Consider the following 16510-nt stretch of genomic DNA (forward strand, 5'->3'; position numbering starts at 1 on the left):
TTCTCACTGCCTATCTTGTTGTGCTAATACTATTTGTGAAGCCAATGAAGATTTTGTGAAATCATATGGGCATTTGCATACATTTTCCACCTACCTCTACAATTTAAGTTGCATTGCTTGGAGACATTGTGAAGTGGCTAGCATTGATAGGCATTGGAGACAAATGTCCCCCAAGCAATTATGTTGCTCCTTTCAATGGAGCCTGTGTGGAAGGTTTTAAAGATGAAGAAGTACTCTACTACAACAATTAAGTTGTATTCTCCACCTTTGCTTGTACATTTCGATGTGCTTAAATGAAAAAAAAGTGTGTATTTTTTGGTAGCTTGAGGTTTTAAAGTTTAAGGTGAACTTAGCCTCATGGCATTGAGAAATTTAGAAAGGGTTTTTGCCTTTATCCTCTCAAAACATGTAGCCATTAGATGTAGCTTTATCCTCTCACTACATGTAGCCATTACATTGACCGTCTAGTGTAGCCTTGTTATTGTATTTTTAAACAAAGTCCACTGCCACTCGTTTGGGTGTGATACGTCTTTTCTTTAAGTTTTGTACATCTCTCTCTCTCTCTCTCTCACATACACACACACAAGCGAAGTTGCGACGGTACACTAGGATGTAGAAGACAATCCCGCTGCCCGCACACTCTCGCACGGTTTGCACAGCCGGAGGCTCGCTGTTGAGGATCAAAACATCGTTTCTTCTCGCCTCTCCACTTCTTGACTGTTCGAGCATCGCCCAAGTATTCTCTTCAACCCCTTCTGCTCGGTTCAAGCATTTGCGCAACTCTCTGTTTAGGTGAGGTGCGAATTTGTGAATGGTGTGCTGTGTTGTTTGCATAGAAGAATCTTGTTGTAGCATTTCCTATTCTCACAAGTTCTAGTGCGATAGGTCAGGTTTTTGAAACGGTCAGGTTGCTCAATTGTGGACGTGGAATTTAGAAATTTGTCCATCTTGCTCTCACCATTGGATACTTCTATACTCTTTTCTCAAAATTTGTCCAAATCTACTTACCACCATGGCGGCTGTATTTCATGTCAAACCATGGGCATTGCTATACTGCAATACTCCTTTCTTGGAAAACAGTCCATACTCCCTAAAAGGGAAATTCGGTAGATCCAAACATAAATATCACCCTATTACAACATTTAGTAGAGAATGCAGTAGAGACAAATATGAAACCTGACACTTATTGAATTTTTAAGGCCATTACAACATTTATTAAGCGACTTGTTTGCACACTTGCTTGCTCTCTCTCTCTCTCTCTCTCTCTCTCTCTCTCTCTCTCTCACACACACACACACACACACACACACACACACACACACACACACAGAGAGAGAGAGAGAGAGAGAGAGAGAGAGAGAGAGAGAGAGAGAGAGAGAGAGAGAGAAGAGAGAGAGAGAGAGAGAGAGAGAGAGAGAGAGAGAGAGAGAGAGAGAGAGAGAGAGAGAGAGAGAGATTTGATTTGATTTGTTAATACATATTGTTCTTTGATTTTCTTTGATTGAGGGCAAACTCTTTACAATGTACACTGTAGAAAGTTGATCTCAGAAACATGAACTCAAAACGAGAATGAGGAATGGCCAAATAGGGAGACCAGGAAAAGGGGAGGGGTTGATACTGTTGAGGAGTTTGAAGACACGAAAGCTTTGTTGGGGAGCTAAGCTTTTTTGGCCACAAGGCCCACAAAAATACAAGGGTGAATATTACCCACAAAGCCCTTAAAACTTCTTTTGTTGGCTACTTTCTAATCTTGAAATGCGCCTTTAACAATCGGAATAGTATAGGAAAGCATGCTTGAACAGGGCCAAAATTCATCCCTTGTTTGAGATCCTAATTGAAATAGCACGTGACTGGAACAACATTTTCAAAAAATGCCACTCGATTGGAATGCATTTCTAGCACGGCAACTTGCAAGGCTGGAAATGAGCATTTCCCTATGTCTATGATGTGGACATCAATTCAGCTTGGTAAGGCATGTCTACGTAATCAGTTTGCAAGTCCTCAATGAGCCTTAATTCCATTTACAAAACAATCTCACTAGTATGTCGGATATGATGTAACGATATGATGTAACACTCCTCTCAAGCAAGAATTATTTTGAAGCCGTCATAGAGGAACTCAAGGAAAGATTCAAGCTCAATAAGCATCTGTTTTATACTTTCACAAATCTTTACTTCTTTCCTTGCTTGAATGTGTGCTACTTAGCTCGAATGATGGTTCCGTTTAGAGAGAGAATGAGGGAGAAGTAGAGATGTGTAGAGGAGAGAGAGAAGACACGACACCTGATAGGGTCCCAACCAAGCCTCTCAAGGGCTCCTTCACACCGTTGCCGATGTGGTATTTGCTTTTGATTGCATAAATGGAATGTGCACACATGAACACCTTAAATGCAGACTCTACTGATTCGAAGGGGGAATGTTGCCGCGTTAACTCTTTGGAGTGAAGCATCTCTGGGGCTGATTTGATGCACCTTTGGATCCGTCTTGATGTAGGGTTGCAGATGGCCACCAAGGGTCAGATCTCGGGCTGAATTGCGCTCCCGATGTGAGAGGAATGAAGGGCTGATGGCTGGCTGCAAAAATGCAGCAGATTTGATGTGCTTAACAGGGCTGAAACAGGCTGCAGCAGGGAATTAGCATTAGCAGATGCGAGGCTTTTCTAGTGTGGAACTGGGCCAAACACCAGAACGCTGGCAGATCTGGGCTGATTTGCATTCACAAATCCCCAAAATGCTGGCTGCTGGAGATGGCTGTGATGTGGTGCAAAAACGCCAAGGGTACTTCAAGATGCAGAAATCGTTGGGCTGATTGCAACTTGCGGTGGGAACTTTCAACTGATGGAAAAAGCTTTAAGGCTTGGTGCTCCTTTTATACAGACTTCTTGGGTGACAAGTCAGAAAAATGTGCAAAGGTCGGAAAAATGTGCAAATGTGTGCACATGTGAGTTTCAAGCAGTAGAATGGTCATAACTCACTGATTTCTGAACCATTTGTTACGAAAGAGTTGGACCGAAGTGTTCCTCTAGTTTAGACCTACATGCACGTCATGTCAGATGCCCACCGAAGTGTAATAATATTTGTCAGAGGGTTCCAAAATTGGAAAACCTAATCTAACGGAGTCATTCGGACATGTAAATCTTGCAAGTAGGCTCACAAAATTGCTGGTACTAATCCTCCTAGGATTCTAGACACTCCTATCTAAAAATATGTACAGAATTGGCTCTAGTAGTTGATGAAGCCTGTCCACGTGGCGCATAGAGCCATGTGCACGTGACAACATCAATTAGGCGTACACTTAAATGCTTTTCATTAAAAAACGTTATATGATGCAAAAATAAGGAGCATCATTCTTCTCACATGAAACCGTCTTCTTATGTGGGAGGGCCCTATTGGTTAATACTCGTTATACCGGGGCTAATCCAAGTGAATTGCTTTGGTTTGTACCTTTCTGGAGGTTGTGAACAACAAGGAGGCATTTTTATGTAGCTTTGGTCCACACACGTGGGATGGTCCATTTGATGCATGATATAGCCTTGTCTCTCAAATATAGAATAGGTTTGGCTGTAGAGTGTCATCTCCTCACCCCTTGTTTTCCCCTTGTGTTACTTTTTTGATGTTCTGATTGCCCTCTGTCTATTTGTACGTTTGTACGTTTTTCGAATATTTACTTGGGGTGCGTCTCTGCGTGCATGTGAGAGAGGGTGTCTGAATGCTTTTGGTTTATGTATCTTGCTTGTGGGAAGGGGGTTGGGTGCATTGCGTGCTTGGGGTGTGTTTATGGGTGCTTGTGAAGGCGGGTGGGTGCATGCTTGGGGTGTGTTCATGTGTGTGTGTTGGGTACTTATTTGAGAGCATGCGCTTCATTGCTTCATTTTTTTTTTTCTTTTGCTGCTATTCGGGGTCTACTTGCCATTTTCTTTATTCATGCATGAATAAATGAAAGTTGAAACAAGATCAAGCAAAATGATATAATAGCGAGACATTTGTGTGCCTTGCTTTTCCTTTTTGGTTCTAGGTTTCTTTTGCATTTGTTTGCATTGCCTATGCACCCTTCCTCTGCTTTGCCTACCTCTCTCTCTTGGCTGATTTTCCTTGCGAGACTTGTGAAATTTGGTCTTCCTTTCTTAGTCGGGGCCTTCTATTGATGGTAGTCTTGATTGTGTTTTCCTTGTTTCGTTTGGCTATTTCCCTTTGGGGTTGGAGTGGTGGCTCTCCCCTAAGTTCTCCATAGCGGGTCCTCTAGTCTTGTTTTTTTGGTTGAGATTCTCTGTCACAAATGGGTGACGTGGCAGCAGATACACACACTCCCTGGCAGGCAGTCTCGGAAAATCTACAGATAGGCTGATGTGGCAGTGTGCGACGCGATTTGCGGCGGGCAAAGCGCTGACAGGCTGACGTGGCTGAGCTGTACGGAAAGTTGCTTTTTGGGCTGCTGAAAATCTACTCAAAATTTGGGAAGCTTTTAAGCTTTGCTTTATTTTAAGCCTTTGTTTTAAAAGATGGCAGCTTTTTGGGGCTCTACTTTTGGCATCCCTTGTAATCATTAAATAGATGGGTAGGGCTCTCTCTCTGCAGAGCATCTGGACGCAGAGTCTGAGAGTGAGACCACTCCCACTCCTTGTAAGTTGCAGATTAATACAAAAAGAAATACCAAAAAGGGCGCCAGTCTTTGGGGCCAATATCTCTAGGCATGGAACTCCGCCGGGCCGTGTCAAATCAATTGTGAAATGTGAACTGTTTTGAAGCGAATCTTTGCTGTGTCGCGGTAGAATCTTGACTTGGAGTGTCCAAGTTTGTTACAATGGTATCAGAGCACGGCCGATTTCTTTTCTACCGGGAAATCCGATCCTTTTCTCGCGACACTTATGGATTCAAACAAAGATCAGTCGACTTCCTCTGTATCTGGGGATGCGGGAAGAGATCATGAAGAAGATTCTCATGAGGAGTACGGCCCCCCTCGGCCTCCTTAGGCGGAGATTGAATAGATGGAGCGTTGACGATTGGTTGATGATGCGACAAAGATGATGATCAATCTTGCGAAGGACCCAAAATTTGCCAAATTTTTAACTCAGACTTCTTCGACGAAGTGCACTCTCAGTGGCGAAAGGCCACAAAACCACTCCTCAAACCACTCCAAGGATGTTTACAGAGCAAGAATTAGTAGAGGTGGTTGATACACGGATTACCCAGCTTTTTGACGCAACCAACAAAGCCAAAAAGCACGACAAAAAGCAGAAGAAAGGAACTGACTTCTCGGGTTATTTGGGTCGTCAATCTACTTTTGCCTCGGCACGAAAGCAAAAGAAGCATGTGCGATTTGAAGGATTATCCAGTTCTTCTTCTTCTGACAGTTCTTCTAGCTCTTCTGACTCGAGCGAAGAAGACAGGAAAGACAAAAAGCGAAGCAAAAAGCAAAGCTTCGGAAAGGGCAAGAAAAAGGCAAAGAAGCTTAAGTTTCGCCCAGTTTCTGACAATTCTACAAAGGACTCGTCTTCAGATAGTTCGGACTCCGATGATCACAAATTTTATGCAAAGAAGAAGAATTTCTATAAAGCCAACCAATATGACCTTCTGGAGGATAAAAGCAAGAAAGTTCGAGAATTTGAAGAAGGTGGAAAGTCAAATAACTTTGACAATTTTTCTGGATTCCGAGATGCTTCGAGGGCTTTGGCCTTCATACAACAGTTTGATATAGCTTTCTCTGGAGGGCATTACTCAAAGCACTCCAAGATTCAGAGGACTACCTCTTACTTCAAGGGAAATGCTTAAACATGGTGGTCCACTCTTCTATTGAACAAGAAAGCGCCAGTTAAATGGCTGAAATTTAAAAGGCTTTTTATTTCTTCTTGGTTGACTCGGGAGTACAAACGCGATATACAAACTTCTTGGAACCATCTTCGGATGACCAAGAAAGATACCTTGGATGCATATTGCGAGAGATTTTTGAGCTCTTTTCTACCCGCTTCTTCATTTAAGAAGATCTCGTTGAAAGAACAGATTGAGCGGTTTACCTTGGGACTTCCTACGGAGATCCGAGATCATTGCTTAGAGCAAAAGTCAGATTCTATTCAAGAACTAATGAGTCATGTGAAACGGGGCTTTGCCATACACTCAGGCAGTTTGACTTACCCCATAAATGAGATCACGAAGCAGAAAACCGAACAGACTTTTAAAAATCAAAGTAGAAAGAAGAAGAGCCCCCAAGATCAGAAAGATAAGGATGCACGACCCCGGCTCACTTCTCGGGAGATAGCCAACTACATCAAAGAGGGGAAGTGTTTTGGATGTGGGGAACAAGGACACATCTTTGCGAAGTACCCTAAAAAGGCACAGAAAGAACAAGATGAAGAAAGGGCAGAGAGTCAAAAGCAGCTGAGGAACGTGGACGGAAAGGCAAGATGAAAGCAGGACTGGTTCCAGATTGCATGGGTACTGACCCAAGCACGATTGATGAGAGTACAAAACTTTGCCGAGCTTGGGGCAAAGTGAAAGATCAAGAAGCCCTGATTTTCTTTGATGGAGGAGCCAAGGCCAACTTCATTTCACCTGAATTGGCGGCGCGGCTCGAGATTACACCTGTAACAAACTACTGACGTGTCAAAGCCTAAAGAATGGAGCCAACCTACAGATGTGGCCGAGGGGCCTAAACTGTCACAAAGTGATGACGTGGTTGCTCGAGAGTAGAAACCCTAACCCTAATTTTTGCCAAAAACCCTAACTGCTAAAACCCTAATTTTGGAAATCCTAACCCTAAAACCTGCAAACCCTAATTTTGGAAATCCTAACCCTAAGATTGCGGAAACCCTAACCCTAACCCTAAGGGCAGCAGGGAGATTTTTGAAAATTGCGCTGACTGAAGGACGTGGCAGGTTGTACAGATTTCCTTGAGTTACGCTGGCAGATTTTTGGCTTTGCTTTTGGACCAGATGCTTTTAAGTTTGAAGGCTTTTCACTGTAATTGCTTTTTAGGCCAAGGGCCTTTAAATATGAGGTTAGGGCTCATTCTCTGGCATGCTTCCTGGAGAAGGTGCAGAGTCTCGAGTACCGGCTTGTACTTTGATGATGCAATATAAAGAAATACCGAAAGGGGCGCCAAGGTTTGGGGCCAATACTCTCTGGGGTGGAATTCCGCCATTGCGTGTCGCATGTCGTCTCTCTCTCTCTCTCTCTCTCTCTCAGTTCTGTTTTTATTGAAGTGCTAAAGGTCTGTTCAGTCTATTCTTTTCTATTGGCACGTGGTGCCCGCCTTGTGACAGTGGTATCGGAGCATCAAGCGTGTGCTTTCTTGAAAGCATACCGGTCCTACAAAAGAGCAGACAGAGCTATTGGAATTTTCTTTACTTCATCGCGCATTGGGCGCGCCCCCGTCTTCACCGCTCATGTCTTATAGGGCATAAGCCATTAAGATCACTTGCAAAAGAAGAATCCCTGATTTGTTTCAAGTCACTGTTTTTCTCAGAAGCAGTGCCATGCAGATGTTGATGTCTACAGCTACCAAGCAGCACACTCCAAGGACTTGGCAAGCTTTCAAGAAAAATTTTATCCGAAGTTATATGGTTTCTGACATCTTCCTTTAGAGTGCAACTTCTGGCAGAGTGGGGTATCCTGAAATGCTTGCCATGGAAACCCTAACAGTTTATAACTTGAAATTTCTCGACATCTCTTAGTAGATGTCTCTTCACGAGCTAATGACCTTGGAGGTCCGATGTGACTGATATATCTTGGGACTACCATCGCCACCAACGAAAACTCTCTTTGTCCAAGGGTTGATGGACCATGCTGTGCTGCTCGGCCACGACTCTATGAAAGAAACCTAACCCTAATTTTTGATGCAGGTTTCAGGATGGAAAGTCAGTCGACTTTTCGAGCTCGACTGATGTCGAGATTGCTTTGTAAGTTTGAGTTTTCTTTGATCTTGTTTGGTGATCCTGTTTAGAATTTGTTTGAAATGGATGGTATCTGTTTTGAACTTGTTTTGGTGCCGATTTGAATTGTTTGACTCTGGTTTTAATACTGGTTTCAATGATTGGCGATTTAACTCCCGGGTCGAGAAGTGAGAAATTATGTTTGAGAATGCTTGTTCATACTCATGGCCCGGACCCTTGTGGTTATTTGCGGGGGGAGTATTGAATGATTGAAAAGTGCTGTTTTTTTTTTACTCATGGCCTGGACCCTTGTGGTTATTTACGGAGGGAGTGTTGTTGTAACTTGTGACTCCCGGCCCGGACCTGGATGGTTATGCGGGAGGAGTATTAAGAAGTCTGAGCAGTGGTTACTCTCAGCACCTCCAAAGCACGCAGGCTGCGGTCTGGGGGGCGTTTGGTTGTAAAAGGTCTCTATATCTCCTGGCCCGGACCTTTTTAGGTTATGCAGGAGGAGTGATGAGGGAGTCGTTGAATATCTCCCGGCCCGGACCTTGTTAGGTTATGCGGGAGGAGTGTTCATTGGCGGCTTTATGTTTCTGTCTTGTAACATGCATATGTAAGCATTTGTGTTGCATTGTGATGTGCCAATTACGGAATATTCCTAATTGGATGAGATTGCCTGGGTATGTAATTTTAGTGCATCAAGACACCCGTGGAAGATCAGTACGGTTTGGGTGTGATGGCTAATTTTACTACGCCGGAATATCAAGAGTTCCGATCTGGACGAAAGGAGAAGCTAACTCCTTGATCAAAACAGCCGAAAGGAGAAGCTAACTCCTTGATCAAAAGAGCAGAAAGGAGAAGCTAACTCCTTGATCAAAACAATCGAAAGGAGATCAAAACAGCCGAAAGGAGAAGCTAACTCCTTGATCAAAACAGTCGAAAGGAGAAGCTAACTCCTTAATAAAAAGAGCAAACTGATTGTCCCTCGGAATGTCCCTCGGAAATTTTTGAGCTAACTTGAGTTGTTTTGCAGATATGCTGTAATCGCGGACGATTACTCTCTTTCAAGAAGGGGAGATATAACAAACTGTTGACGTGTCAAAGCCTAAAGAATGGAGCCAACTTACAGATGTGGCCGAGGGGCCTAAACTGTTACAAAGTGATGACGTGGTTGTCCGAGAGCAGAAACCCTAATCCTAATTTTTGCAAGAAACCCTAACTGTTGAAACCCTAATTTTGGAAACCCTAACCATAAAACTTGCAAACCCTAATTCTAAAAACCCTAACCCTAAAACCTACTTAATTTTGGAAACCCTAATCCTAAAATTGCAAAAACCCTAACCCTAACCCTAAGAGCAGTAGGGAGATTTTCGAAAATTGCGCTGGCTGATGACGTGGCAGGCTATACGGATTTCTGTGATTTACGTTGGCAGCTTTTTGGGTTTGTTTTGGACCAGATGCTTTCAAGTTTGAAGGCTTTTCACTGTAATTGCTTTTTAGGCCGAGGGCCTTTAAATATGAGGTTAGGGCTCATTCTCTGGCATGCTTCCTAGAGAAGGTGCAGAGTCTCGAGTACCGGCTTGTACTTTGATGATGCAATATAAAGAAATACCGAAAGGGGCGCCAAGGTTTGGGGCCAATACTCTTTGGGGTGGAATTTCGCCACTCCGTGTCGCGTGTTGTCTCTCTCTCTCTCTTAGTTTTGTTTTTATTGAAGTGCTAAAGGTCTGTTTAGTCTGTTCTTTTCTATTGGCACGTGGTGCCCGCCTTGTGACAACACCTGATCTGATGGGACCACAAGCAGAGGCAGTTCTAGCGGCACCCGATAGGGATGTAGCCATTACACCTGTCATTGGCAAACTTCGGTTGCATTGTTAGGGGTATTTTGGGCACGAGAACTTCTACATAATGCCCTTGGAAGGTTGTGATGTCCTCCTGGGAATTCCCTGGCACCATAAGAACAACGCCGTGGTTGACTATCGGGCAAGAAAAGCGACTTTGACTACACAAAAGGACCGAACCATTGTACTTGATGTGAAACTTAAGGGCGAGTCTGTCCCTATTGTATTGGCTTCGGCCGTTGCAAAATTAATGAAATCCAGTCTGTTTGTTTACTCGATCTTTTTGAAAGAGTTGAATGATGATCATAGGACAAATATGTCTGATCTAGAAACAGAACGCTAAGATTTTCTCCACACTCATGCCGATTGCTTTTCTGAGGGCCTGCCAGGCGAGTTGCCACCAGCTCGTCCTGAGGATCATACCATTGATCTGATACTTGGAAGCACACCACCGACCCGACCACCTTATCGTGTGAGTCGAGCCTATAATGAAGAGATTATGAACCAAGTGAAAGACCTCTTGGAAAAGAGTCTTATCCAGCCGAGTACTTCACCTTACTGCTCTCGAGTGTTGTTGGTTTTGAAGAAAGACAGATTTTGGAGAATGTGCATTGACTAGGATCGATGATCTTCTAGATCGACTACAGGGATCCTCTTGTTTCAGCAGGATCGATTTGAAGAGCGGATATCATCATATCCGAATCGCGTCGGGAGATGTCTACAAGATAGCTTTTCGGACGACCTTCGGTTTATTCGTGTTTTTGGTGATGCCTTTTGGGCTTACCAATGCTCCAATGACCTTTAACCGAATGATGGACAGGATTTTCAGAGAGTATAGATCTTTTGTGGGCACTTTCTTTGATGACATTATTGTCTTCTCCAAGGATGAGGCAGAACATAGAGAACATCTGCGACAAGTCTTTCAGGCATTGCGGGATCACAAGTTAGTGATTAATGCAAAGAAAAGTGAATTTTTCCTACCAGAGATACACTTTTTGGGACACATTGTCTCAGCAGCAGGAGTGTAGATGGACCCGGCCAAGATAGAGACTATCCGTGATTGGCCCGAAGAATGTCCATGAAGTTAGAAGCTTCTTGGGCTTATGTTCGTACTACCGGCGGTTCATTAGAAAGTTTGCAGAGGTTGCTTTCCCTTTGCATATTTTGACACAGAAAGGAGTCTCTTTCTCGTGGGGACCCACAGAGGTGACTGCCTTTCAGACATTGAAAGAGAAATTGACTACAGGACCAGTTTTGACTTTGCCGGATTTGTAGAAGTCATTCGAAGTATATTGTGATGCTTGAGGTCGTAGTTTGGGTGTGGTCAATGCAAGAAGGCCATGTCATTGCCTACGAGAGCCGATTATTCTCAAGGTTGGAATTGACAACACAGATATATGAGAAAGAGCTTTTGGCGGTTATCCATGCTCTTACTCAGTGGCGACATTACCTACTCAGAGCCGATTTTACGGTCTTCACAGATCACTAGAGTTTACGCTACTTCTTGTCACGAAGCAGCTATCGGAAAAGCAGATGCGATGGGCGAGCACCTTGTCCCACTTTCACTTCTAGATTGTCCATGTGCAGGGACAGAAGAACTTGGTGGTAGATGCTTTGTCCCGGAAACCGTTGGTACTGGCTATTTCCGTGATACATCATAGGAGCTTTGAGGATATGATCGATCAGTATGCCACATATACAGATTTTGCAGATGTTTTCACTCGGATACGGAATGGCGAGATAGAAGCGGATTCAGGATGGCTACTTGATGAAGAAAACGATGTTGTGCGTTACACAGCCATTGAGGGAAAAGGTTTTAATTGAATGCCATTGTCCACCATTTACGGGTCACCGCGACATTGCTACCACCTTGAAAGGTGTGGAGAGATACTTCTTTTGGCCGAGACTCAAGAAGAACGTGGACGATTTTGTAGCAGTTGCTTGGTATGCCAGAAGGTCAAGTTTGACAGGCATAAAGCACAAGGATTGTTACAACCTTCACCCATACCCACCCGCCCCTGGGAAAGTATTGCAATGGATTTCATTTTTGATCTTGGGCACGATGGTATCTGGACACAGAGTTAGCAATGAAACTCATTTCATTCCAATGAAGAAAACAGTCAAGCCGGTTCACTTAGCGAGACTGTTTGTGGCCCAGATCTTCAGATTACATGGCATGCCTGAGACAATTGTCTTTGATAGAGATCCCCGATTCACGAGTTTGTTTTGGAAGGCTATTTGGGAGAACATTGGCACGCGGTTGCAGTCCTCGTCATCTTTCCACCCGCAGACAGATGGGCAATTAGAAATTGCAAATTCGGTCATACTGGATTTATTGAAGTCTTTCATCTCAGATCAAAGACTCAATGGGAAAAGTATTTGCCTTTGGTGGAATTTGCCTACAATAACACGATTCACTCTTCGATGGGGAAGGCACCATTTGAGATTATTGAAGGTGCTACGAAGGTTCCACCCTTCCTAAGCACGAAAGATAAGATTTTTGAAGCCGACGAGTACACACGGGACTTGACATGGCTTTTGCCAAGGTCTAGGAGGCTTTGCAGAAATCTCAAGAAAGACACAAAAAGGCAGCAGATCAACATTGTCGCAATTTGAAATTAAAGGAGAACGATTGGGTGCTCTTACGTTTTGAGAAGGCACGCTTGAGAAAGAGAAAGGGAAAGGAACGGCTTTTTCCAAAGCTTAGCATGAGATACTATGGACCTTTCCAGATTTCCGAAAAGATAAAGGATGTCTCCTTAAGACTGAAGCTGCCTGATACTTGGAGGATTCACAATGCTTTTCATGTGAGTCTCCTGAAGCCTTTTAAAGGCGATGTGCCCGATGATGGGAAGCCAGATGAGCAACCCGAAGTGGAGAAAAACGAGGAGATACTCGTTCCAGAACAAATATTGGCACGTAAAGGTAGAAAGGTCAAAGGTAAAACGATAAGGCGGTTCTTGGTTAAATTCAAGAACTATCATGCATTGGATACGAAGTGGATGGAGGAGGAGGACCTTACAGATATTGCTCAGATTGTGAACCTTTACCTTGAAGCATTTGGTTTAGCATAGTCTATTCCAAATAGAACCCTGAACTCAGCTTGGGCGGAATTTGGTGCAACGGGTATACCCAAGAGGGGAGTCGCTCCACTCCTTTGTCAACAGATTGCCCCGATTTTTGATACTAAAGTCACTGATGTCTCTTTTGAGTTTCAGGGATACTGTGGGCTGACAATATTCTATTGTATGACTTTATGAACTGTAATTCCCGATAATATGATACTGATTTGTTCTTGACTTGTCTAAGTGCAGGAATTGATAGACGAAATGACTGCAGCATTTCGGTCTGAAAGATCTCGATAGACATGGTTGCAATAAGGATTAGTTAATCGGGCATCTATGAGGTCCCGAGTAGATCTAGATGCGATTGCTAAATACTAATCATGGTCTGAGATCCGAATGAATTTTGAATGTGATTTGTCATGTGATGTCCTGTGATTTCAAGTGATGTCTTGTGATGTGACTGTCAAGTGGTACATGTGCTAGATGTGTTTTCCTAGTGCGTTTGTACTAACAATCAGTGTCTGCTAAGATAGTTTATGGCTTTTGTTTGTTTTATAGGTGTAATCGAGGGCGATTACAATGCTTTCAAGAGGGGGGTATGTCACAAATGGGCGACGTGGCAGCAGATACACACACTCTCCTTGGTAGGCAGTCCCGAAAAATCCGCAGACAGGCTGATGTGACAGTGTACGGATTGCGTGATTTGTGGCGCGATTTGCGGCGGGAAAAGCGCTGACAGGCTGACGTGGTTGAGCTGTACGGAAAGTTGCTTTTTGGGCTGTTGAAAATCTACACAAAATTTGGGAAGCTTTTGAGCTTTGCTTTATTCTAAGCCTTTGTTTTAAAAGATGGCAGCTTTTTGGGGCTCTGCTTTTGGCATCCCTTGTAATCAATAAATAGATGGGCAGGGCTCCCACTCTGCACAACATTTGGACGCAGAGTCTGAGAGTGAGACGCCTCCCACTCCTTGTACTTTGAGTTGCAGATTAATACAAAAAGAAATACCGAAAGGGGTGCTAGTCTTTGGGGTCAATATCTCTAGGCACGGAACTCCGCCGGGCCGTGTCGAATCAATTGTGAACTGTGAACTGTGAACTATTTTGAAGTGAATCTTTGCTATGTCGCGGTAGAATCTTGACTTGGAGTGTCCAAGTTTGTTACATTCTCCTATCGCAATTGAAATGTAGGAAGAAAGGATCTTTCAAGTACTACCAAGGTTATCTATGGACATGCATCGAACAACCTTACCAAGTATGATGGGGACGTCGATCCAAATTGCTTCAAGCTTAAGAGGAACATACTCAATGTTTTCCAAGCATTTTTCTACTCGGGCACAATCGTATCTTCTTTGCATGATTTTTTAAAAAGATAGTTGACAAGAAAGACTGGACGAACACTAACATTCAGAGAAATATGTAACAGGCTTGGACACCCAAGTGAGAAATCATGTCACGTGCACATCTAACCCTATGTGTACGTGGACAAGCTACTTCATGACAGGGGTTCAGTTAGCCTAGCTTAGGAAGTGATCTGGCACTTTTGTGTGTCTGTTCGCTGACTGTGTATGTCCAGGCACTTAGATTAGATGCATATCCTCTGGTTGCACACAGCACGATCATCAGATTTCCATCAGCCCAGGAGCATTTTTACAATGCATAGACCTATTTTTCCTATTTTTGACATTTTTCACTTATTATTTTTAAGTGAGTTTTGTTGGGAACTGGGTAGGGCAATTTGACTAAGTTAATATATAAGGAACCCCTAGCACTAGCATTTTTGGCAGAAGAAGAGGAAGGAGAGCAATAGGCACCCAGTGCCTGGAGCACCTTCTGAAGCAAGAATCACCCCCTCAAGCCTGGCGTTTTCAGCTCTAGACCATCAGCGTTTTCAGCTTTAAGCCTCAGCATGCCAGCGTTTTTAAGGACTGCAGATCAGCGTTTTAGGGACAACAATTCAGCAGTACGGAGACCAGAAAATCTGCGTTTTCAAGGCAGCCAATCCAGCGTTGCCTAAGCAGCAGAACCAGTGATTTTCAAGCCTCGAGACCATTAGGTCAGCGTTTTACAACCAGCCCTACAGCGTTTTTGGACAGCTTTACACCTGCGTTTTTCATCCTGCATGATAGCGACTTCGGACCAGCACATCAGTGCTTTAAAAGACCAGCAAAGGCAGCGTTTTGCGACAACAAATCAGCCGATAAAGAAATAGCCGAAGGAAGCCAATTCAGCCAGCCACCGTCGTCGTCGCCGTCGACTTCATCCCAGATACACTTTGCATCAGCATCTTGTACTAGATTGTGCAATCAATAGAATAGACTTCTCTCGCCATCGAGAGAAGGGCCTTCGGAGGAGGGTTTGACAACTTCCTGGTGTCGTATTCTTCTCTCTCTATCTCTTAGTCATCAGCATCTTGTACTAGATTGTGCAATCAATAGAATAGACTTCTCTCGCCATCGAGAGAAGGGCCTTCGGAGGAGGGTTTGACAACTTCCTGGTGTCGTATTCTTCTCTCTCTATCTCTTAGTCTCAACACCTTCACTCACAGTGTTTATCCACTTTGTTTGTGATCACTTGCACTCTCTCACTAAAGGAACGGAAGGCTCTCCCTTCCGTAAGTCAAAGGAACCCTTGAGCAAAGTTCAGAGCACTCATCTTGAGCAAAGTTCAACATTCACTTCGTTGCACCTTACAAATCAACAGCTACAAAAAAGGAGAAATTGCAAGAACGGAACTTGAAAAGAGAGAGAGAGAGAGAGAGAGAGAGAGAGAGAGAGAGAGAGAGAGAGAGAGAGAGAGAGAGGGGCGACACGAAGCGGTGGAGTTCCGCTTCAAGATGCATTGGCCTCAAAGACTGATGCTCCTTTTGGTATTTTCTTTCTTTATTGATGATTCACAACAAAGTACAACAGCCGAGGAGCACCTCCTTTGCAATCTACGGGCTTTAGAGTGCAAGAGAGGGCTTGCAAGGCTCATATTTAAGGGCCCAAGGCCAAAAAGCATCAGATATGAAAAGTTGGCACCAAAAAAACAGTTTTCTAAAATTTGAGGATTTCCCTAAAAATCAGTTGTGAATTTCGGGATGTTCGTACATCTACCACATGATCATAACAAACTTGTCTGACTTCGTTTTGGCCACTTTTGGGCGCTTAAACATGTCATCTCTCACTAGAATTCCACTTCATCACATTTGTGACATACCCCCTCTTGAAAGAAGATTAATCGCCCTCGATTATGCTTGCAAAACGGACGAAGGACAAAAACTAGCTTAGTAGACATTGACTCTATGCTCCCATGCACTAGACTGCAGACATCTAGCATTGGCACAAAGACGACATTTACTGAACATCACATCACATTCACATCATTATCTCTGTCGAGATCTCAGATATGAATCGTGATCATTGTAACTTATTTAGCAATGACATTTAGACTGCGCTGATCTGTTCACGGATGTCTTGATCTACTAAATCTTGTCATTGTTAGATTCACATACTTTCTCACATTTAATGGAGACATGCCAATGATCCTCCTCACAAGACAATACCACACAAAGCATGCTTCCACAAATCACTTAGTTCACATTGAAACACTCGGGCGCAAATAGTTAGTCTAGTCATCTCATCTAATCTAGAACTCTTGACCATATAGATCACTATGTAGCCATCTCATCCTTTCAGAACTCTTGATGCACTTGCCACTAAGATCAATATCCAGTCATCTCATCCAGATAGAAGTTTTG

The 16510-nt window shown here is 43.6% G+C and overlaps 1 protein-coding gene across 4 annotated transcripts in view; it reads left to right on the forward strand.

The window, feature by feature from the left end:
• The first annotated feature begins 549 nt into the window (after positions 1–549).
• LOC147444288 (double-stranded RNA-binding protein 3-like) overlaps positions 550–16510 on the forward strand; it is a 55421-nt gene continuing 39460 nt past the window's right edge. Inside the window, exon 1 of one of the 4 annotated variants that reach the window (XM_086526963.1) lies at positions 550–736. The gene's annotated coding sequence lies outside the window, so the exon portion shown is untranslated. Of the gene's footprint in view, positions 798–16510 lie in introns of all 4 variants that reach the window. The other 3 variants (XM_086526962.1, XM_086526961.1, XM_086526960.1) reach the window with 3 other exon arrangements.

Source organism: Adiantum capillus-veneris, chromosome 13, assembly GCF_014529385.1.
Source record: "Adiantum capillus-veneris isolate H3 chromosome 13, ASM1452938v2, whole genome shotgun sequence".
Lineage (NCBI taxonomy): Eukaryota > Viridiplantae > Streptophyta > Polypodiopsida > Polypodiales > Pteridaceae > Adiantum > Adiantum capillus-veneris.